We start from the raw sequence: 7,723 nt of genomic DNA, 5'->3' as shown, positions 1-7,723 counted from the left end.
GGGGGGGGAATAAAATCTGTAAGTTTGTGTCCATAAGGTATAGATGCATCTTCTTCTAGAGCCTGGTAACAGGCTAACTCAGAAGTTCTCAACCTTTTTTAAAAAGACTTGAGGCACCCCTTGGAAAATCCTAGCTTTTACTTTTCACTTGGTTTTTGACTAACAGAAAAAGAACAATTGATTGCAAATGGCTCAGAAAGGACCACAAGTTGGGTTTTTGACATTATGGATTTCCACTGAAATCTCTGGGTTTAAATTTTGTGAATCATTTTAGCACCTTGTGGCATCCTTGAAAGGATAAATCAAGGCACCCTCAGGGTGCTGTGGTAGGGAACCACTGGGTTAGCTAGCAAAATGTTAAAAAAAAAATTGTCCTGCATGGACTGAACATGCAGTGTGTCTACCACTGGGAATGATGGGGAACAGAACATTTAACTGTTTCTTTTGAGTCACAAGATGAATAAGCTTTTGGCTTGATCTGAATGTTCCTTATACATTTGCTCGCAGTCCTTCTGAATCATTTGCTGGATTCACATTCATAAGATCTTTTAGACCCTGCATAGCCTATTTTTGCATTTTCTGGTCCTAAACTAACATTAATGGGTTAGCTCAGCGTTGCACATCTTTTGCCAGTTGTTTCAAGCATGAAAGATACAAAGGGAAAGATATACAGCAAAGTTAGTATGGTGGAAGCAAAAAGTTCATGACTACTAGCAGAATGGCATTCCAAGCCTCGTGGCTAATTTCTGCTTTAATTTTTAAGAAGCACGTTCTGCTCCTAAATCATCTCAGTGATGCTTTATCTCTACCAACAGTACTAGAGGTCAAAAGTAATAATCTAATTACTAACAGACTGCCCCTTGTCTAGGCCAGTGTTAGGAAATTCAAAGCACTGTGCCTCTTTTAAGCTACCATATCCCTACTCTTTGCTCAGACTCAGGACATCTTAAATGCTTCAATATGGTTTCCACAGAACAGTCCTGGGACTGTCAGATCATGAGTCAGGGTGACCTTTAAAGCAGGTCTGGGGAGAAGTTGCGACTTCCTGGCACCTCCATGAATAAGTGAGCCATTTGATGCCAAGCTCCAAAAAGCCCTGTTCTGGGCCCCCATAATCTCCAGAAATTAGGATGGTGAAACAGTTTATAATGATCTATATTGTAGTATGGCCATTTTACTAGGCACTATACAAACATAACAAAGATCTTACCCCAGAGAGCAGGGGTATATTCATCTGGCCCTATGGGCTGGATGAGTGGGATGGGCCCAGCTTCATAGGTCAGATCAGGCCAATAGATATCCCCACCACCCACCAGATCCAGCATCCCCACCCTACAATCCTGGAGTCGCCAGAGTGGATGTTGGATGCAGCACGGTGGGGAAGAGGAAGAGGGGATGGAGGTGTGCTGGACTGGACCCACATGCAGCACAGGTCATGGAGCAGGCACTGTGTGTGTCCCAGACTGGCCAGGGTGGGCACCTTGTGCCCTGGGCCTTGCACACAGGGTCGGTACAGTGCATGTTGCACACAAATCTACTCAGACCCAGAGGCAGCACCCAGGACCAAATGATGGGGCTCCATGGCTGGATCAAGCCCGCAGGCCATCTCTTTTGATACCCTGCTATAAAGAATTTAGATCAATTAATGAAACAATAGTTTTCTTTATTCTTCTAGCTTAGGCACTTACATGGCACTCATGATCCTACTATTCATGAACCTTAGAACCAAATTTACTTTCACAATGTCCCCACAAGGGAGGGAGTTCTTACCCATTTTAAGGGCAGAAAATTGACGTTGAAAGAAGTTAAGTCACTCTGAATCATATGAGAAACCAAGAGCAAAGCAGGGAAATGGAACAGGGTCTCCTGTTTCTCCCAGCACAACACAAGCCACTTCCTTTCATGAGTGAGCAGCATTTGAGAGCATTAGCCAGCTTTTGTTCTTGATGAGAAGAATTTAATGATTTACCTCTTAACCATCAAAATCACTATGATGCACTCCATTTTGGAGTTTGTCTTTAGCACTTATGGAACTCAAATTGATGCCATCAAGTGACCTCTATGAGAGTTCAGACCAATTTTAAAAAGTTTAAAATTTTTTTGTTGTCAAGATTTGCTGAACATGAGTTGGCTGCTGAAACCTTCTCTGGAGCCCCACTAGACCTGTTGAATTAGGTTTTACCAATTTGCACCTCTCCATCTTTCTATGAGCCCAAACACCCTACAGTTTTCTTCCTTCCTCTTCTGCCTGTTGAATCCAATGTGGTATATTTTGAAAAATATTTTTACACAATGATGATTGTCCTCTTCTTCCCTTCCCCCCTAAAAGTTTGGCAGCAGAGACTGGACCTATTCAGATAAGTGCAAATGACTGCCCTCTTTGAATATGGCTGCTTTCCTTCCACTGTCTTCAGGTGGGACTAAAGCCAGATTATCCCCTTAGAAAATGGCAGCCAACTATTGTCAGGATGCATGGCAGAACACTGAGGAATAGATAAGTGAGGGGACAGTAGTTTTTGGCCAGGGCATCCTGTGGCATCAGTCCCACAGAGAAATAGGAATACCGGTCTTTGTGGAAGGCTGGGTCAATGTTGCTCCCCGTTGCAGAAAAGCTTCCAGGTAGAATGGAAAGTACTAATTTTTAAAAAAAAATTAATTCTTCAAATTTAGCCTATATACAATTATTTCAGTGAGCTCTAGCTACATGAGAAGTTTACAATGTGTTCCCCAAGATTGTTATGGAATGCCAAATTCTAATGAGGTATTCATCGTGCGCGGATGACCTCTACCTGACTCGAGAAGTCTACGGGCCAACAAGGTAAAGCTCTGCTCAACCTGGTACTGGCTACTGGGGATGACCTAAATTGGCGACCTAGTAATAGATGGGAAGCTGGGCGACAGCGACCACGAGCTGATCACCTTCACCATCCACCGTAAAGCTGGCAAGTCAGTCAGCAACACTGAAGTCCTCGACTTCAGGAAAGCTGACTTTGACAAGCTCAGGAGGCTTGTCAGCGAGGTCCTAAGGGACCACGACCCAAAGGGGAGGGGAGTTCAGGAACAGTGACTGCTCCTCAAGGAAGCAATCCTCGATGCACAAGCTAATTCTATTCCATCTCGGAGGAAAGGCAGCAAGAGCGCACAGCAGCCCCCCTGGCTCTCTAGGGATCTAGCAGACCTCCTGAGGCGAAAAAGAAAGGACGGGATTCACCTCCAAGGAGGAATATTCTGCACTGGTCTAGTCCTGCAGGGAGCAAACCAGGAAAGCCAATGTTGCAACTGAACTACAACTAGCTTCGAGCATCAAGGACAATAGAATGTCCTTTTTCAGATGTGGGGAGCCGGAGGAAAAGCAACAGCAACATTGGACCCCTGTTGAACCAGATGGGACAAGTGACGCCCAGGAAAAAGCCAACCTATTAAATGGGTACTTTGCATTGGTCTTTCATCAGTCCCATGGGATGCCCATGCTCACTACAGGACAGGGAGGTCCGGGTGAGGGAGATCCCCTGCCCTCCATCAATGCTGACCTCGTGAAGAAACACCTTGAGAGGCTGGATACCTTCAAGTCAGCTACAGCCCAGGGTGCTCAAGGAGCTGGCGAGCATCATAGCCCAGCCACTGGCACGGATCTTTGAAAACTCCTGGCACTCTGGTGTAGTGCCCAAAGACTGGAAGAAGGCCAATGTCATGCCTATCTTCAGGAAAGGGAGGAAAGTGGATCCAGCAAACTATAGGCCCATCAGTCTGACCTCTATCCCGGAGAAGGTCTTAGAAAAGTTTATTAAAGAGACCATCCTTAATGGACTGGCTGACTCCAACATCCTGAGGGATAGCCAGCATGGGTTTGTTGCAGGTAGGTCTTGCTTGACCAGTCTCATTTTCTTTTAAGACCTGGTGACCTATCACCTGGACAAGGGAGGAGAGATTGATGTCGTATATCTTGACTTCAAAAAAGCCTTCAATCTGGTATCCCATGATCACCTCCTAGCAAAACTGGCCAACTGTGGCCTTGGGTCCACCACGATCTGCTGGCTGGGAAATTGGCTCCGTGGTCGGACCCAGAGGGTGGTAATTGACGGAAGTCAATTGTCATGGGTCCCTGTGACCAGTGGGGTCCTCCAAGGCTCTGTCCTTGGACCCATATTATTCAACCTCTTCATTAATGATGTGGACACTGGTATCAGAAGCAGACTGGCCAGTTTGCCAATGACACCAAACTATGGGGCAAAGCATCCACACCTGAAGACAAGAGGGCAATCCAGGCTGACCTGGACAGGCTCAGCAAATAGGCGGATGAGAACCCCAATGGTGTTTAACGCTGAAAAATGCAAGGTTCTCCACCTTGGGAGGAAAAACCTGCAGCATCCTTATAGGCTCGGCAGTGCTGCACTGGCTAGCACTACGGAAAACAGACTTGGGGGTCATCATTGACCACAAGATAAATATGAGCCTGCAATGTGATGCTGTGGCTAGTAAAGCAACCAAAATGCTGGCTTGCATCCATAGATGCTTCTCAAGCAAATCCCAGGACGTCATTCTCCCCCTGTACTCGGCCTTGGTGAGGCCGGAGTGAGGCCTTGGTGAGGCCGGCTGGAGTACTGCATCCAGTTTTGAGCCCCACAATTCAAAAAGGATGTGAAGAAGCTTGAGAGAGTCCAGAGAAGAGCCATGTGGATGATCAGAGGTCAGGAAAACAGACCTTACAGCAACAGGCTGAGATCTACGAGGCTCTTTAGCCTGGAAAAGCACAGGCTCAGGGGTGATCTGATGGCCACCTATAGGTTTATCAGGGGTGACCACCAGTATCCGGGGGAACATTTGTTCACCAAAGTGCCCCAAGGGATGATGAGGTCGAACAGTTATGAACTACTGCAAGACCGTTTCAGGCTGGACGTAAGGAAGAATTTCTTTACTGTCCGAACCCCCAAGGTCTGGAACAGCCTGCCACCGGAAGTGGTTCAAGCACCTACATTGAACACCTTCAAGAGTAAATTGGATGTTTATCTTGCTGGGATCCTATGACCCCAGCTGACTTCCTGCCTCTGGGGCAGGGGGCTGGACTCTATGATCTTCCGAGGTCCCTTCCAGCCCTAATGTCTATGAAATCTATGAAATTACCTTAGAGGGCCCTTAAAAAGCTAACTTTCAACCCCTAAAAACAATGTACTTAAAGAAGCCTCAGAAAGCGTATTCTACAAACTCACCATACGCTGTTACTCTTTGAATGGAGGCAGAATTACTGCTTTAAGAGCAAAGTGCAGTGTTCACGAAGGTGCTTCAAACTGACACCTATTATGGAAGCACCAGTTTCATAAGCATGGCACAAATCTCAAAATTGTAAAAAAGAGGTAACTAGAAGCAACATCCTTTAGGGCAGGGGTTCTCAAACTGTGGGCTGCAACCACCCCAGGGGGTCACGAGCAACTTAAAAAGGGGGCCACAAACTTCCCAGGTGGCACGCATGGCTGTGTGGAATGGTGGATGGCAGCAGTGGCTGCCGCGTGCGAGCTCACCGTCCCTTGCTGCCATCTAGCACTCAGGGTTGTGGTATCACAAAGTTTGAGAACCTCTGCTTTAGAGCAAAGGTATTTCATGCTGCTATTAACTATAGATGGACCTTTCAGTTATTTTCTGTATTACAGATTTAATCATTTTGAGATTATAAACGGGGAGGCAGTTAAGTGCCTGTTATTTAGATTTGGGAAGTGCTAAAGTACAGTGAGTGCTGGTTCATTAAATGGCTCTTTACTACTACAGCAACAAAGCAAGCCACAGCTATTATGTTGTAATGTTACCACTATTCCTATACATAAGGCAGGGGTTTTCAACCTTTTTTGGTCAGGGTACCCCCAGCAACAGGTTGAGAAGCGGGAGTGGGGGTTCCCTGGCAGCCAGTTGCAGCAGGGAAACCGGAAGTGCCAGTGGCTTCTCCACACTGCTGCCGCATACCCCCTGGGGCCTTCCAAGGTACCCCCAGGGCTATGCGTACCCCCCCCCCCCAGTTGGAAACCCCTGACATAAGGGATGCACAACATCTGCAGGTTGTATCTGAAAAACAAAAGGTTAGTTCTGAATTTATTTCAGAGTAAGATAGGAACCACTGCTTGACACTGTCCTCTAATTTCAGGTACCAAACCAGATTAAGGCTTTTCAGGCTACAGAGAATTCACATAGCATTTCAGTACCAAAGTGTGACAGCTGAGAATGGGGCATTAGTCTTTATTTGTAGAGCTGCTTCCCTTTTAAAAGTGTGGTCATTAATACTGAAAATGAACTGGAAAAAAAAAGAAGTATGCGGAAGTAAAACAGAAGGTTAAGTTAAATTGGCTCTTATGGCACTTGTATATGAGTTAGGATCTCTGGGAATAAGGAATAGCCTAAAAAGTAAATTTGTTGCAAAAACACTAGGAAACAGTATACCAAGTGATAATCCAGGATCTGCTCTGGTTTCTCAGAAGAGACCACCTATATACAAGTCATTAAATCTCAAATTTCAAGAAATATCCTCTAATTTACGTATCAAATAGCAAAGATAAAAGGCCCGACTTATCGGAGATTGCAATTATCAGATTCAAATAAAATCCATGGTCTTCAGCACCTCTAAAAACATGGTTGTAGGTTTCCAAACTTGAGGCCCTCCTTTGAGAAAAAAAAAAAAAAAAAAAAAAAAAAATCTAGCTTCAAACACGTGAACTGCAGAACAACACCTATCTTTGCAGTTCTGATACAGGTTCCAAAAAAGCAGAGGGTAGACTGAAGCCAGTCAAGTGTTTGGCTTAGAAGGAAAAAATTTAACCCCCCCAAGTCTCTCTGATTTTTTTTTTTTTTTTTTTTTGTAAGGCCTAACTCTATTTTGGATATTTGAGACTGGCAATATCAACTACTCAACAAAGTACGAGAAGTATAATATTTACAGGGCTTTGACAATGGGCAGAACCCTGGAAGTTATAACAACTAACATAAATCACTTGATTTAAGGGGACTGTAGTTTACAGCCCAATTCTGCCATATGCATCTCAACAAGTAGCACTTCATTTCAGGAGAACTTCTACCATCAGCAGAATAACCTGTACTACTGGTTAAATTCCTTTCTATCTACTGAAATTCCTTCTGCCATTTGGAGGGGTATGGTATTTTTAATCCCACCCTGGTCCAATATTTAGATTTGTTGTATGCTCATGAACAGCTGTTGCATTCCACAAATGGCACCACTTAAGCTAGGGGTGGGTGAAGTCATTTTTTACATAGAGAATGGCCCCTGAATGCAAGGTGCTGTATGACTAAATTCATCCTCATTCAGAGGATGAGAAGGTTATACTTGTAACAGAGCCCCACTCACCCACACAGTGAAATTGAGATCATTCTGATCCAAGTACTTGATGCTTCCTATGCATCTTGTGGCAATGCTAGAAGTTTCTAACCCATGTTTCAGACTAGCAAGTCCCTGCTCTGAAGAAATGGACACATTTACTGACAGTTATATAGCTGCAATAAGGCATGTGCCACCTGCCAAGCCAGTTTCACCAGTTTAGAACACTGAGCCTGCAGTGTTCAGAACAAGTCACAAGTTAAACTGCCCAGCATTTCAAGCAGAAACAGTAAAACATCATTATTTATTACATTGTCTTTTCTATAAAGATGTATGTAGTTAACATGCTGGCATTTCCTTTGATTTTTTACTGCTGACAAGGTGGAGACTGCATTAACCCATGAACAGAAA

At 44.7% G+C, this 7,723-nt stretch overlaps 1 protein-coding gene across 1 annotated transcript in view; it reads right to left on the bottom strand.

Moving 5' to 3' along the window:
* The window catches only part of TRIM71 (tripartite motif containing 71), a 29,638-nt gene that overhangs the window by 21,562 nt on the left and 353 nt on the right, over window positions 1-7,723 (bottom strand). The window lies entirely within an intron of this gene.

The sequence above is a fragment of the Alligator sinensis genome, unplaced genomic scaffold, assembly GCF_000455745.1.
Source record: "Alligator sinensis unplaced genomic scaffold, ASM45574v1 scaffold1342_1, whole genome shotgun sequence".
In the NCBI taxonomy this organism is placed as follows: Eukaryota; Metazoa; Chordata; order Crocodylia; family Alligatoridae; genus Alligator; species Alligator sinensis.
This window is presented reverse-complemented; position numbering and strand designations above follow the sequence as displayed.